Source organism: Pinus tabuliformis, chromosome Q (genome assembly GCF_031772625.1).
Source record: "Pinus tabuliformis cultivar Carrire ecotype Pingquan chromosome Q, CPIR1, whole genome shotgun sequence".
Taxonomy (NCBI): domain Eukaryota; kingdom Viridiplantae; phylum Streptophyta; class Pinopsida; order Pinales; family Pinaceae; genus Pinus; species Pinus tabuliformis.
In genome coordinates, this window is record NC_142296.1 from 327,671,733 (window position 1) to 327,688,941 (window position 17,209).

Below are 17,209 nucleotides of genomic sequence, written 5' to 3' on the forward strand. Positions count from 1 at the left end.
ACGGGCCCTCGCGCGCGTTTTTTTAAAAATGAAATAAAAGCCTAAAACAAAAAATGAAACGGTTAAAAATGAAGGGTAGGATGATGTGGATTACCTGGAGAAGACGACGTTCAATTCCGACGGTTGGATTTTCCGCAATCTTCACGGGAAGTTTTCTGAACAAAAGCACTATTTTCTCACCCAAATCTCAAATGATAAAAATGAATTGACGAAAGCCCTTTTTATAAGTTTTTTGAGTAAATGAATTTCAAATTTGTTTATGTTTCACCTTGGAAAGGTAATTTTTGCAGCGTTTTTATCCATTTCAAACAGGTATGAGTAATGTTGGCGTTTTTGTTCAGGATAACGGATTATTAAGGCGAAATCTATCATTTTCAACGAAAAAACATTTAGAGTCACCTTTAAGCTCTTTTCTGACTCCTAAAACATGAAAAGATCGCCGAGTTTTTCTTTTTAAACTCGTTAAAACAGAACTAAAAAGACGGTCCACTTACAGCTCTTTTCTGACCGTAAAAACATGAAAAGATTGCTGGATTTTTGTCGTTTCAAATTCGATATTGGTTATAAAACGACGTGTCATTGATCATTTTTTTACTTTTTCGGATCAGGGGCACTAATTATGAAAAGTACTCCTTGGTCATAAAGATCAAGTGGTTCTCTCAAGTATTATTTTATACTTTTTCGGGCTTGGGAGACACAAATTTACGAAAAAGGTCAACCCTGGAGTCTTCTTAAGTTTTTTCAGACTCTCTAAAATTGAAAAATGTTGAGTTTCTCCTATACTAGACTCATTAAAATTTCACAGTAAAGGACCTGTTCAATTACAAACATGAACGAACCACTCCTTCTTAGGGTTCGAATTTAAACTAAGTTGGACTCATCCGAAGGATGAGCTTATAATCAAGCAAATTTTATCCTCCTCAACCTTGTCAAAAATAAAGAGGTACTTGCCAGAAATGGTGGGGGAAAAGAGAGAAAAATGAGCCTGTTTGTCATACTTTGTAACCACTCTTGAACACGACACTTTTATTCACCTGGGTTGGGAAATCCTTTGCTTAACAATCGATCAAACCACATTGAAAGTCTTTAGTCGGTTTCTGGGTATCAACTTTGGGTCAATTGACACCAAACCATCTGTTGTGTCGTTATGTGTTCAAGAGGTCAGTGCCAATAAGCCATTCATCTGCAAAATATCTGTCATCCATCTTGACCATCCTTGAGTTAGTCCTTGCAACTAAATTTCTTCAAATTGATCTATGATTTCGTGTTGTAGGCTTGCTTGCGACGGATCACTTTCTATCGACTTCAACTCATTATCTAGAAAGATGATCTAGAAATCGTCAGTACCTTGGGATCTGCATGCCTCAATGGCAGGTTTCTCAACTTTGACGACAGGTTGCATCATTGACCTTCGATCAAAGGAATCTATGACATGTTTGACATCAACACATTTATTCACATCTCATGGATTGTACTGGGTACTTTGAGAGCCATTGACATCACTGGTGGTTTCTCTCACACTTGTTAACAATTTACATCATTGACTGGTAATCAAGTGGTTTCTACCATGTTCGACTTCAACACATTCGTTCACATGGATAGAATCGTACTGTTTCAGGAAGTAGAAATGAAGACCTTGGATCTAGTTTCTGCAATCCAGGATGCGAGGAATTTTGTATTCATTATATAATGGACTATTCATAAACAGATGGCTGCGTCCATACTGTGTCCACATGAGTCTATACTTGTGATGTCTTACAAGATCATTCCTGTATCAGAGCAATAGTTAGTTTTCTAAGTCAGTTTTGATCTGAGTATGAGAATACCTACCTCAGCAATGATATGATCTCATATATATATATCTTGCATTGAATGTTTTTACAGGTTCTGACCGGGCTCTCCACAAGATGATCCTCGAAATGATAAAGTACTTCACTCTTCCTAAATGATAAATGAAATCCTCATCTACTACAGACTTCGCACTTTAGGGGGCAATCTGTTACACAAAAATATCGTCACCATGATTATTTGCAGTCAATATGGGTCTATCATCACTTGTACTATCCTCCTAAGCAAGTCTCAGACCTCAGCTCTTCAAGTCAAGTTTTGGAAATGAGAGAAAGACATTGAAAATCAACAAAGCTCTGGTTCCACACTTTCTCTCACTATTGCCTGCGGTCCCGCACCTCCTGTTTACAAAAACTGCAGACCTACCCGCTCTGTCCCTAAAGGAGTGGGTGCGGACCCTTGTGAAAGTCAAAAAGGCACAAGTTTATTCTAAAAAACTCACTTTGGGTTAATTCTAGATGATTCTAGAAGGAATTTTGACATGGATTGGTCGCTCTTAGGTGGTTCATGCATCCCAAAAGAGAAGGAGCTAATCCCTTGATGAGAGGAGCTATCCCTTTGAAGGAGGGATTTATCCCTTTGAAGGAGGACCTAGTAACTTCCCTCGATTGCACTGTAAATTAAGGCATTGGGCTGGTTGCTAGAGAGGTTAGAAGCTGAACATTTTTGAGGGTAAATGCTGGTGGAATTGAGACTTCCTAGTTAAGCTTGAGAGGAGAGATCACATACCTTTTTGGCTTCATTGGGAAGAGAGTGAAACTTGTCAAAGTAGAGGAGACTTTTTGCTGGACCTTGGGAGGAGCTTGTACAGCGTCAAGGCACAGGTTGTAAAGTTCTTCTTTTGATTTGAATTAATACAATCAGATTCATTTTTCTCAACAAATTGTCTTATGTCATTTGTTTCATGAATTCCTTGACTTTCGTGTTAAATATGTTTTATGATATTGGCTTTTTAGGTGCTATTTAATTTGTTTGCTTGTTTGTGTTTGCAGATTCGCGACAAGGTAGCTCACTTGGATCAAAGGAGCGAGGCTTCCACAAACTTGCATTGGACCCAAGTTAGGCCTAAAACACTTGTTTGCCTTTGTTTATAAATGCATATTTAGAGAAAGATAGTTTGTGATTGGCTTGCTTGTCACTAGGTCTTCTTTAGATTCTAGGAAGGTCTATCATGTCCGCAAGATCGACTCATTCCATGTGACACCTTCTGCATGATCATTTCCTAAGTTATAGATCCATATCCCTGCCGCTGCACCTAGTTTGTTTACTGAACCATCAAACTCTAAATGCCATAAAATTTCATGTTCGTAGTTTTCATTCGGGGTAGTGGAATCTTTCTTAGCTAAGGCATCTGGATTTTCTTTTTCATCTGATATCTCTTGAATTTGGACAGTTGAATTTTCTTTTATAATTTCTTTTGGTTCTACTGCTATATCATTTGGAGTATTTTCTAGATTATTTTCTGCATTATAGAGAATGAAGGAATCTATATCAGAATGCACTGAGTAAATAAGAATTTTTTGAGGTCTCTCCTGACTACTCACTACATACTTCATTAAAGTTTCTCTATATAGCTTCTTTGGTTGTCCAAAAATAGATATGGTGGCATATGACATGTCTAATTGTAGAGACCCTTGAAGTTTGGCACCCCAGGATCTGGACAACAACATGCCATACTTGGGTGGAATGTCTGCTACCACTATGTCCATGAGTATAGTTTTGGCAGGGTATTGAACCAAAGAAACACATAAATCCTTTATAAGTCCTAAACACCTCACTTGACTGGAATCAAAGGAAAATAAATCCCTATAGGGTCTAGTGATGTCTAAGTTAAGTTTCTCCATAACAGATTTGGGCATGAGATTGTGCGAAGCACTAGAGTTGAACATGGCATTATGCAAAATTTTGTCATGGATATTGAGACTGACATAGAAGGGTGGTATCCCTCCTTCCATTGGTTTCCCATTTACTTCAGGGCCAAAAATCAACTCGAGCTAGTCATCAAAGAGATTTACAGAATCTTCATTTTCAATGATATTTAATGATTTGTTTATCTGAGACCTGTAAGCATCATGTTTTACTAGTTCTGTCAAAGGAACTAAAATTTTGAGCTTGGCCACCTCTGCTCCAAGATTAAAGGGTAGGATTACTTTGTCTGTTTGAACTTTTGGATTTCTAGCAGCAGTGTTTTTATCTTTTTCAGGATTTGGGACATCCTTTGCTGGTTTTTCTAATCCGATCTTTGAAGACTCTTCTACTGTTTCCTTGGAGGGAATTGAAGTGGAAGTCTGTTCATTGTTGGGCTAATTATCAGACACATCTTCTATGGTGGGACTGGAGGGATTTTGATTTGTTCTTGAAAGGATCTGAAGTGTTTTTGTCATTGGAACTATTTTACCCTTTTTAGGTTGATTAGGACCTATTTTCTAGTTTGTTTTTGGGGCATCAATACTTTTTCTGCTTCTTAAATTATACTGCTTATGTACCTCAAAAATGGCAGAGTCATATCCCTGTCTGAAATCAAATGACTCTCCTGTTTGGGTTTGGAATTGTTGTAGCACATGGGACTCCTGGTCGTCCTGAGTTAGGAAGACATCTTCCTCATCATCTAGACCCATTAAATTTATCTGAGTGTCTTGTTCAGGGTCTTTTGAGTGGGAGGCCTCTGCATAGTTTTCTTGGAAAGGTGGTCTAATGTTCTGGTCAGGAATATTCTTTCTAGCATTTTGGTTCTGATTTTTTCTAAAATTAGGATTTCTCCTTGAGTTAGCCTGCTGGCCATCCCAAGGAGATTTTCTTTCAATTATTTCAACTCTGTCCAACAACCTATCCATTCCTTTAACTATAGCATCCATTTTTTGTTCAAAGGGTATATTCTCTTCTGTTGTAGTTATTATTCTCTTGTTTCTAGCTTTGGCTCTTTTGGAAAGTAGGTTAGTCTCAACCCTTAATGCTACACTCTGCATTTCTTCCAGAGTGGGGGGGGGGGGTTCCTTTCTCTTAACTGAAAAGCCATATATGAATCAAATCCATCAGGAAATTTGATCAGGGATAAACCGGGTGGGTGTCTAAGGTCGAGTGGAATGGCACTATAAACATTATTAAACCTAGTGCAATAGTCCTGAACAGTTTCATGAGGTCCCCTTTTAAGGTTCTCATATTCAAATAAAATCTGCAGGGGGTCCTTCCTTTTCTCCCACCTATTCAAGAATTGTTGGTAGAGAATTCTTAAGCTATCTATACTTTGGGGGGCTAAAGATCTAAACCAAGTTCTAACTTCCCCAGCCAGACTCTGAATAAAAATTCTCATTTGAATGTCAACTGTATCAATTTCATATATCTCAAAATAGTCGGTCATTTTCTTAGTGTGCTTCTGATCTGTGTAGGTTCTAGTGCCATGAAAAGTGGTAATTTTACTCTAATAGTCCTAAGTCATGGCACCTAGGGGAGCAGGCATCACAAGGGGAGCATATCTATTGGCCATGATTCTAGGTTTGGTAGTGGTATGAATGGGATTTGGGGTAATAGGAGGTGTTTGGGTTGTGGAAGAAGAACTAGAGGTGGTGATGGGATGTTGAGTGAAGATTGGTGGGAGAGGAAGTGAATGGATGAAGGGGGGGTGGAATGGATTTCAGAAGAGTGAGGAAATAGTGATGAACTAGCAGAAAAAGAAGTAGTTTCAGAAAGTTCAGGTGTTCTATCGGTGGTAAGAGACGACTGAGTGGAATTCTGCAGATATCGATCAATTGACAAATTGGCTCGTTGGGTTTCAAGTTCTCTGAGGAATTCTGGATCTTGGACTAAGTCCAATAGTTCATTGTTAGATGTGGTTCTAAACAGAGAGAGTTCAAAGTGTTCGTCAAAAGGAAGATCTTCTAGGAAAATCCACTCAACAAGACATGAATGTGATCTGAACAAAGGTCTGGGACTTAATGAACTTTCTTGCCTTCTAATGATTCTTGGAATTAAGTTAGGGTTTTCAAATGCAGGGGGAGGATTTGGATCAGGGTTAGCCCTGGTGTAATGAGTTCTTCCTGAAACCAAATTTCAAGTCTTTTAAATGCTATTCTTTTATGGATTTTTCAAAATAACTTCTAACAATCCTTTAAGATGCTTTAACTTAAATTTCTAGGTTTCTCAAAGGTTTGTTTCAACTGAGGATTAGTTCTTCCCTAGTATGGTCGCCACTATGTTATCACTCAGATTTTCCTTAGAAGTTATTAAAAGAAGGAAAAGATCCAAGGTAACTACAAACCAACTTTTAGACTCAGGTGCTAGCCCACCCAAATCCAGAGAGGGCTCTCTCTTTATGATTTAGCTATGCTTTGATATTAGGCTAGTTATAAAATTCTCAATGGATTTGTTTTGTTTGAGAGTGGTGGAATTCTGAAACAAATGGGAAAACTAGGCTTTTAGGCCATTGGGCTATGGAGTCAATTAGGGATAATTCACGGGATCAAGTCGAATTGCTGAGGTATGAGTTCAACAAGCAATATAGCAGAATAAAAACAAACTTTGGGGATTGAATGGGTGATGGTTCTGCTCAAAACTAGAAGGCAATCAAGAATCCTCAAGTTAGGATTAGAAAGAGGAAAGGAAGATAGGTCAACTAGTAGAGGGAAATTAAGAATCCTATACCAGGGACTTATTAGAGAAAAACTACAGAGATGAAGGAGCAATTAAGAATTCCTTTATCGAGATAGTTTAGAAGAAAACATATAAATGGTAGGTTGTTGATAGCAGAGAGCAATAAAGCTAATTTTGATATACTTTGACTATTTTAGCATTTAGATTTAAGATGCATGAAACATTGAAACATATAGAAAACACATAAAATCACAAGGATAGAATACTTATTTGTACTTATACTGCACGGGAATCTGATGAAATGTCCTCAACTTTCATTCCTTTTCCAGCAAAAATCCAAATTTGAGTACAAAAGCTTTATCAGCTTGATAGCATAGATTTCCAGAGATGTTATAGAATCCACCCATAATACTTCGAATGGAGAAGTATTTATACAAAAATTACATCAAAAATATCTCATAACCATATGAGATTTATCATAGGGAATACAAAATATTTTTTACAAAAAGATAGAGACAGATGGAAAAATAATTGCTACTGTCCCTTTATTTATGCATGAGCTGGAGGTTGAAACTCAGATTTGCCTCTTGTTTTTGCTTTAGTAATTGTGTGCTGGATCTTTGCTTACTTTTCCCTACTAATACTCTTTACTTGTTCCTGATACTCTTTACCTGTTTACCAGACTTTACCTCAGTAAATATTTTCTATTTACCTCTGAGTTACCATAGTAAATTATAGGATATCGGTCATGCTGGTCCACCATTCTTCATTTGGTATCTTCATCCTGATCAATTTCCTGTATATTTCGTCAGCTTCAGTGTATTTTGCAAAATTGGGCTAGACTGTGAACAGGTGCTTCACTTCATGCTCAATATAGAAAAGATTTTCCAAACCATCATACAACACTTTTCCTGTAGGTAGCGCTTTCTCTATGGAAGAAATTGTTAGAATATTATATATTACAGAGCAATGGAACACATAAAATATTGCAGAAATATAAACATAGAAAACGCACAAAACAAGAGAGACACATATATACATGGTTCACCCAGTTTGGGCTACGTCCACCCCGAACAGCCAGTCCTTCCTTTCTATTATCCAACAAAATGAAGAGACACAACCTACAGAAAATCCGCTGTAATATCCTTTGTTTTCTCTCACAGTCTCACCTCTCTGTTTCTCGCTCACAGAATACACATCTATCACACAGCCTCAAATACAATACCCTCATACAAAGAGAGGGGTTTCCTTCTAGGGAAAAAAACCCTAAACTAAACATAAGTTCTAGTGTCAGATCATCCACTTAATGAACGACCCAGATTGACTAGAAATTACTATACTTTTACAAGGCAATTTTACAGTTGTTTTTAGCTTTGGGGGCACTGCCCCCGAAACCCCCCGCTAGGGGGGGGCTCCCAAAGGTCGCAGCCGCCCCCCCCTGGACCCCCCCTGCAGCGAATATTTTACGGGCGGCGTTGCCGCCACCATTTCGAACTGGGGTCCTATGTGGCGATACCTTTGAATATAGAAGATAATCAGGCTCCACACCCAACAAAAATGGCTTGACTTTTGGGTTGTTTGTTCAGTTTCTCAATGTATTTCTCATGAGTCATCAGCTTGTCATTTATGACTAGTGGACTTGGAAGTCCTTTATCTCTTAGAATGTCATATTTTACCATAAAATCATCTATGTCTTCTTGAATACTTTGACATCTTCTTTCCAGGTTCAGCATTAAGTTCTTATTAGTAAGAACTTTCTTAATTTCAAGGAAAGTACCATTTCGATCCTGATATCCCATTGTTCTAGATGGTGCTTGATTTTTCTATTCAAGAAGTTGATCAATTGGGTTGCCTCCTCAGGTTTTTCTCCCAATTATTCCTTGGTCTTCTGTATAGCCTCTGTAGCTAGTTTAACTAACTCAGTCTATTAAAAAAAATCTGGATAGAAGACCAAATATCATTGATGGAATCAATGATATTGGTCCATAAAATCTCTCTAATATCTCTCAAAGGCTTTTCTAATGTTAAGTCCTTCTATAATGTCTTGATTCTTTCAGTCATCCTTCTGTTTTTTCTCTCTTCTTCAGTGTAATTAATTTGTGATAGCTCATACTTGTTTTGCAAGCTAGTAACCACTTCTTTTAGTTTCTTTATTTCAATTGCTTGGATTTTCATTTCATTCATGGACTTTATTAAGTCCTCTGTTTGCTTTGTTGAAGTTGCTGCTGCTTCTGCTTATGATGTACTGGCTGTTGTTATTACTGGCAGAGATGTTGCTAGGGGAATATTTGGTGCCAAAGATGCTGCAATAGTAGATGGAACTGCTATAGAAATTATGGGTATTACAGTTTGAGGCCTGGTGGTCAGCTTAGCCTATTTGTACTGCAAAGATTTTTCTAGTTCTTGATCTGTTTCTTTCAACTGTTCATTCAACTTAAGGACCAAGTCCATAAGTTCTTCCTTGTTTTGTTTCTCAATTACTTTTGCAGTTTGTGGATGTATGAGGGGAGGGAGTTTGAGTTGTTTCTTGAGTGCAGCAATCTCATCATTATTTTTCTTTATCAATCTTTCAGTTGCTTTAACATCTTTGGGATCATGTCCCAAATCAGTCACCAGGTCTTCCAATGATTTTATCTTGGTGTCCTTAGGCTGAGAAGAGGATTTTTTCAACTGTAACTGTGCTGTAGTATTACTCAAAGAATTCTGCAACTGATGTGCAGTGATGGCTTTATTGGTCAATGTGGAATAGACCATCTCACCCATTTTCTTATGGAGTTCAATCTGATCAATTGCATGGATGTCTCTGGAAAGAACTTCAAAATTAAAATAATCAGCCATGGACTTTGGCTGTTGTACTGTTGGCTTCAAAAAGTTCATCTGCATCTTTCCCTCTTTGATGTCAAAGGCTGACATCAATATTGTCTGATTTGTAGGAGCCATTTTCAGATATTGGGCATAGGTTTGAGGTTTGAGCTTCTGATTCCTAGCCTTAATTTCTTTGTACTTTTCTTTCAAATCCTAGCTCTGCTCTGAAGCTGTCCTTAGTGATGACACTTCTACACTTTGATGCCTGCTTAGTGCATGTGTTTGGGAGGTAGATGGTGTCTCCCCTGCTAGTGTTGTCTACACCGTGTCACTTCTTGTCTCTTCATATTCCTACCTGGATAGAGGATTCAATCTTTGTCTCTTTACATATACTTTGTCCAATGGCTCTATAGAAGGGCTAGCCTCATTCAGACTCCTTTTTTGAATTCTCTCCTCATTAAGAGGGGTTTGCAAGACTGGAGGGTTGCCCATGTTTGTATCATTCTGGGTCAACTCCTCAGAAATTCTCTGTGATCCTAAATATTTTTCCGGTCCTGAAGTCTCTGGTTGTCCTGATGTTTGTGCACTATGCTCTTGTGTTGGCCTATGTGAAGATTCTTTAAGCACATGTACAAAGGGATCAGGATCAAGTCTTCTTTCCAAATCTTTCAAAACATTTTCTACTTCAACTTGTGTACTATCTTGTTTTATAAGTGTTCTCTCCACCCATTCATTTTGATTTTCATACTATTCTATCTCTGGAATTCTATGATGGATGTATGGGGATAATTTATGCTTCTGCCTTCTGTCATAGATGAAGCTATGAGGATCATAATGCCAAATGAAACTCTTTTTCAATCTCAATCTCTCAAGGATTTCCTCTTCCTCTTTCCCTGCTTTTCTTTTGTTGCAAATAAATGGGCCTAGGTGATCCTTTATCCTTAGCTGAGCTTTCTTCTTAGCCTTCATAAAGTGGATTTCATCAGAATTGATCATTTTCCTGTAGTAATCCAAGGCAAATAATCGCATGGGGAGGTATTTGGGTAGTTTAAAGGGAGGTCACTCACACCCATAAGTTCTGATCTCGGTATGGTTCTGGTACAAGTACCAGTCCCCAAACTTGTATTTCTTGGATAACTGACGAATTCTCTTAATATCATCACTGATTCTAGGAGGGGGACTTCCTATGAACATGGTAGTTACCGGATGCACAAATTTATCAATGAAATCTGTATAAGGATAGGGAGAAGAAGGCGAGTTGTGAAAAATGGAAGTCCAGAAGATGATTGACATAGGGTTTCCTCTGGTGTCAAGCTTTTGTACAGAGAAAGGGAATTTATCAGATTGGTAGTAGAGGAAAAGATGATACAGGACTGAAGAAAATTTAAATACCCTCTCATTCTCTAATCTCATGAATTGGTCATGCATCTTATCAGCAATGAATGAAGCATAGTCATATTTGGCTGCAGGAGGTTGGCTAGGGGTGAAAATAGTCATGTAGGCAAAGGTCATTTCATCTACATACTCATTTGTGGTAAAACCCAGAATGCAAGCAAACATAGTGACAATATCCCTGCCCAGACCAGTAAAGGCACATGACATGTAGGGAGGGGGGTCTCTTGATCTGTATTGTTCTTCAATGAAGGTTTGACTGACTTGGTTGATTTCAGAACTAGACAGCCTTGAAGATTTCTCAAGTAAGTCGACAATGGAGAGGGGAGTGAGGTCCTAGCCAGGCTGTAATTGTAACATTTCATTTATAGACTCAGCTGTAATGGTGAAAAGGACTTTTTGATGAGGAGACATTACAACTCTCAGATTGGGGTCATAGTTTGCATGGCATTGGTGGACAATATCTGGGAGAATATGGACAATGGGGAATTGATATTTAGGTAGGTTGGATTCCCAAAGACCTATTTTATCAGATTGTCCCGATACCTGCTGTGGAGCTTCAAGGGAGTTTCATCAAAAGTAAGGTCCTTAATTTGAAAATCTTTATCGACCAAGGGAAGGTAGTCCAAATCTCTGTAGGGAGTAGTAATTGGCATGACATTCAGGGTGACATGAGCTTCCATCCTTGGTTCTTGTGTATTCAAGGAAGAAAGTTGGGGTTTTCAAGGTTTTTGGATAAAAAAGGTGCTTATGGAAGCCTTGGGGCTAAGAAATAGCTTAATTGTACTGAATTACTTGAGTTTAGAGCAATTTGGTGGAGGTTTCAGTATGAAAACATGGTTTCTGAGAAGGAAATGCGGTAAATACTTGTTTATGGTCGACTGAGGGGAAAAATGGTTGTGGTGAATGCTTTGCTGGGTGCGCACTGTAGTCTACAGTGGCTTGGAGTTCAGCAACTGATGGTGGTTGACGATTGGGAGTAAGTTGCTGGTTTGGACGTACTCTATGCGTGCATGGAAGGCAACAATTTCGTTTCTTGGTAAAAGGGAAAACAATGAATATTTTTTGTTTTTATGCACGAAGTCAATGACTTCTGGTGGGTGAATGGGAAAACGATAGTTGGTTTAATTAATCGATGAGACACTTTTTCATTTAGTGGAAGCGGTAAGCGGGATATATCGCACTGATTTTGGGAGTTTGGTGGTTTTGGTAAAGGGTCGCGCGATGCCACAAATTGAATGAGACGTAGCATCAACGAAAAGTCAAAACAAATTATATGATGTGGTTAACGTTCGACCAAAAGTCCCACTCGATACAAGTGAGAGTCGTTGGATGAAGAAAGGCAGATCGAGCGGCCGTCAGCAACGAAAAGTGTTAGGGAGTTAATGGAAGGGGCCCGATGGCATCATCAACATAATTAAATGACTTTAATTATATTGGGGATGATATGATTGGACGAATGAAGGATTAATTTTTTTAATGATATTGGGGGTGAATGTATTGGCGGAGAGGCTATTAATTAATCCAGGTGATTAATTAATTCCTTTTTAACACGTATGGGGGTTTTGGCTCTTAATTAATTGCGGTTCGATTAATTAATCCAACTTAATTAACTTTATTTATGGTTTATTTTTCAAACCATCGGGACGAGATATTTATTTATTTTGGGATTTTTATTAATAATATGGGAAAGGGTAATTTGTTTTGGGAGTTTAAATAAATAATAAGAATTAAAAGTTAATATGACCATGGAAAAGAAAATGCGCTAAGTAAATGTTTCCGAAAATACATTCATCATCCAACATTATGACTTAGGCTAAAATGTGTTTGGGGGGTTTTTATAAAGAACCATTTATTTTTCCTAAGTAAAAAGTGATTTTACTTTAGGAAAAGGATTTGAAGGGAATGAATGAATTATGAAGGGGGTGAATTTTGATGAAGGGGCTTTAGCACTTAGGCCTTGCAAGTTATTAGGCTGAGGATCCGGTCCCTCCAGAAGTTAGAGAAATGCTCTAAGCCCCTTTAACTTTTAGGTTGTTGGTGTCTTTAGTACTTATGGGAAATTAGTAAAATTTAGGAAAAAAATGAGTGAGAAGGTTAATTAGTTTGACCTTTGTCTATGATGTAAATGTCTTTATTGTCTTCTATACCTTTAAGTGCTTTTGATGATGAAAGTATATGACTTGATCTCTGGATAATCATGCATCACACATAATTCTACAACCATTCATCTACTTACCCACCTACACATCCTACCATTTTTACTTCTTTTATTAGGGTGCACTTAAACTGGCAAATCCTTATCAAAACCTTTTCTTTTCTTTTACAATGGCATTCTAACTAAGTCTAACCTTATTACATCCAAGGGCTCAGATTAAACTGTTGAGTATCCTTTTATTCACTCTACCTATCTACTTATCTGCCAAGATTAAATAGTTTGGTCAGATTTGATTCTCTATCTCTAAGCATGAAATTCAAAACATGAAATAACTAAGATTAAACTATTTGATTACCATGGATTGTGGCATAAATAACAAGTTGCACATAATCATTTATTCAAAAGTGAAATATCAGTGGCATTTTGACTAGCACACTTTCATGGTCTTTTATTTTTCTTGGGGTTCATTTTTTATTTTTTTCTGACCTTTTCATTCTTTTTGTCCTTTTATTCTTTTTCTAGGACATACCCTCTTTACATTTTTTAATTTTTGATTATGAATATAGAAAACATTTGCAACAAGCAAAGGTATGTACATATTTCAAAGCTAAACCAAGTCAATCATGATATATGACACCTATTGGTATAGGAACATAACAATATGAATTTCACTTATGATGCTTATATGATGCGCGATAGTATGTAAATGTGTTGGTTAAGTGAACGCAAGTAAGAACATTTGTTTACGCAAAGCTAACTAAGATCGGTTAATAAGATAAGTAAGACACTTAGCCTAGTTTGGGAAATATCGCAGTTCACTGCCCTAGCATCACGAAAGTCCTTGAGCCGTAGGCTGGGGCTACGAGAAAGCCAATTGTACCCTTTTGCAAAGGCACTGAAAGGTGGAATAGATGGCTAAGTAACCTGCATGAAGGCAGGTATAGCTAGAATAAACCAACATCAAAACCACCTCAAGGGTGCGGAAACTTGGTTCCAACATCCCCCCATACTGCTTCGGGTGAGACTTCAGACCGCACTCCTTGGGCTGATGCTGAAAGGGCCAGTAGTGTAGGGATTTGTTTGGCTAACTAACGCTGAACTTGGGTCAGGCCCCCTCAAGCCAACCCATGATTTAGTCTATCTCCTTGCCATTCTCTACTACGGGTTATTGTTTCTCCTGCATGGTGAGTTTAGTTTTTACAGCTTGGTCTTTCTCTGTTCATGGCTGTTGTGTGTTGTAGCTCACTGGTTTACCTCTCACGTTAGTGATATTATTAATCATTGGGTCTGCCCTCTCCAGGTCATTGATTCTCCTCATGGCGTACAACTACATGGAGGCAACCCCAAACCCGATTTGCATCTCAGGTAAGGGTTTCTCCCTAACTCAAGTCCACAAATTTTCCCGTTACAAATTTTCATTTCTTTCTTGTACGCTAATAATGAATCACAGTTTTGCATTTGTCCTCTTAAAAGTTGTTTTTAATTTTTTATTCTTTATTTTTGCGAGGTAGAGGGCATGGATTGTGAAGAGGTCAGAGACTGGATAAGTTCTAGAGTAGCTCACCTAGCTTGAAGGAAACCACCAGTTCTATCCACTGGGTACTATGCTATAGTCAAGACGTTTTCCTATCTGGTAGTTCCTATAGGGTTTTCTTGATAGCCTTATCTTAATATGGAAAAAATTTTCTCCGAGGTGTTGTAATTGTAAATTTTTCTGGGTTATCCAAGCATCTGTATTTAATACAATTTGGTTTTACTCTAACCTCGCAGTTCACTTGTCCTAAGCTGGCTATGGGGTAGACAGTAAATTATTGCAGTGTGAGTACATACTCATTTGTTTGCTAGACTATTACTGGACTGTGGAGATATGTTCTGGTCTTAATACTTATATATGAATTTTATTTATGGTTTTAGACAATTCAAGCTGCTTCAGGGCTTTATTTACAATGCAACATTTGGTTAAGATTTCTGCACCTTAAACACCTTCATGGTTATTCTCCCCATACTCGCTATCTTCTGTTTAATGGTTGCATAGGTAACTTCATAGAAAAATTATTAGCTGATGTCCATATCTGGCAAGGGTTTCTTTTCTTTATTTATTTGAAAAGTAACAATAGTTTTCTCCTTAGTTTATTACTAGAAGGTACCCTAAACTTAACTATTTATGGTATTTAGAATATCTGTCATTTAACTCCTCTTGGTTGGAATTGTATCTAAACTTTATATGGTTGTTGGAATCTACTAGGGTTATTCAACCGCGTTTTTGTATTTTAGGTTCAACATATGTTCTTTTCTTCTTCAGAATCTTGTTTCCTTTTCTGTTACGATGCTATATATTACATTCCCTGTTGTAGTCATAATATTTACATTTCTTGATATTTGTGGTTTTAGCATTGGTTTTGAAACCCTACTTAACTATCATAAGATTCTCTCGTTTATCTGGGTTTTGAATTGAACACATTCTGTTCTTTGTTATAAAGTTCTCTCGACAGTCTGGGTTTAATATTTGGAATAAAACCATGTTTTTATCTAATATTATAATGTCATTATAGTACATATTTGAAGGAAACTATCCTTTCATAGAGAAGGAGTTGCGAGGTTTATTGTAGCTCCACCTTTGTTATGATACCATCATCTAACGATTATTTCTGTGACTATGGCATCTTTTAATTATGCCAGTTACAAATTCTTCTTATAACAAATAGAGAGTGAATTACTTTGCTAACAGTTCTATGCTTTCCTTTTTCTGAGAAATCATTATACCTATTCATTCCGTGAGTTTACTTATCTATATGATGCCAAATTCCAAGTAAGGATTTGCTACCAGACCTTGGCCTTTGTTTTTCTTTTCCTCACAACTGTGAGACCGCCTTGACGAGTTGTCTCCCTTCGAGTTGTTCCTTGCACACAAGAACTATCTTTGATACTATGTCTCTCATAAAACTACTATCTGGTCCAAACAAGACTTATCTCTCGAAATCTCCTTGATACTTCAACGCAACTTTCTCTTTTCAATCATGTTTCATTTTTTCCTTTCTTGATCTCATATATCCCTATCCTCTCGATCTTTATCGAATAAATATTCAAGAAATTAGTTAGGGACATGTAACTGTTAATCCTAACTACTTAACATGTATAAAGACAATATTTACATATATCTGTTATTTCATTCCCACATAACTTAATTTTAGCAAATAGTTTTATAAAATAATAATAATAACCGGTTTGCTGAGTTCTATAGTAAATTAAATAGTTACATTTTCTAGGGATATCACATACGTGTTTTTTTTTTCTAATTGTTTTGAGAGGCACATTCTATAGCCCAATATGAGAGTGATGTGTAATTTTGTACATGCTCAAGGTAGAGCCAAGAGGTGTTCTTTAAAAAAATTAGTAAAAAAAAAATCACAAGAAAAAAAGTTTACTATAATAAGAACATTATAAAACATTAATAATGTCACTCTTATTGCATTAGCTGGAGTCATTTTTTTTTATATTACAACCCACTATCAAAGAGATGTGGTAAAAATATTTCACTAGCACAATGATAAACCTAAATAGAATATTTTGACGTGTATATTTTATATCAATTGGAGTAAGATAATTAAAAATAAAACAATAAAAAAGTCTTATATTTACCTTATAAATATTTCAATATAGAAATTAAAAAGAAGTTTGGATATTCATGTTAACTAATGTATTTCAATATAAACTTATATATATATATATATATATATATATATATATATGAAACCAGTAACGATATGATATGTGATGATGAGATACTTGAGAATGGATATGATTTGAGATTGGATAAACAAAATATTTTTAAAATTTTATTAAAATATACAATTTTATAAAAAAAATAATAATTAAAGTTCATAATTTTATAAAAAATAATAATTAAACTTGATATATATAATTACAATTTATTAAAATTAAAAAATATTACCAATTATTTATTACATTGTTTTATTAGACAATTTGCAATTTAACTTTGGCTGGTTAAAAATGAGTACTTCTCTTTCTTTCTCCTCACGCCAATAATTATTAAATAAATACTTAAGTGAGGTATTGCAATAATACTTCATTAAAATTAGATAAATTATTTGAAAATCGTCATCATTGATTACCATTTCCATGCTAGCAGAGAAAAAATTATCAATGCCGTATAATGATAGCTTAGAGAGCAATTATCGCGTGTCTCCCATTTTAATCATTCACTCTTTGCTTTTCTAGTTTGGATGGAGGACTCAAGTCGGACATTCTTATGAAATTTATTATCTCTTTTTCCATTTTTTAAGTTCATTTGTTTATTTAATATTATCTAAAAAATGCACATCACAAATGTTGTTATTCACTTATACTCCAGAGGTCTCAATTTTGCAACTTGAGCGCTCTGATAACATATGTCACAAA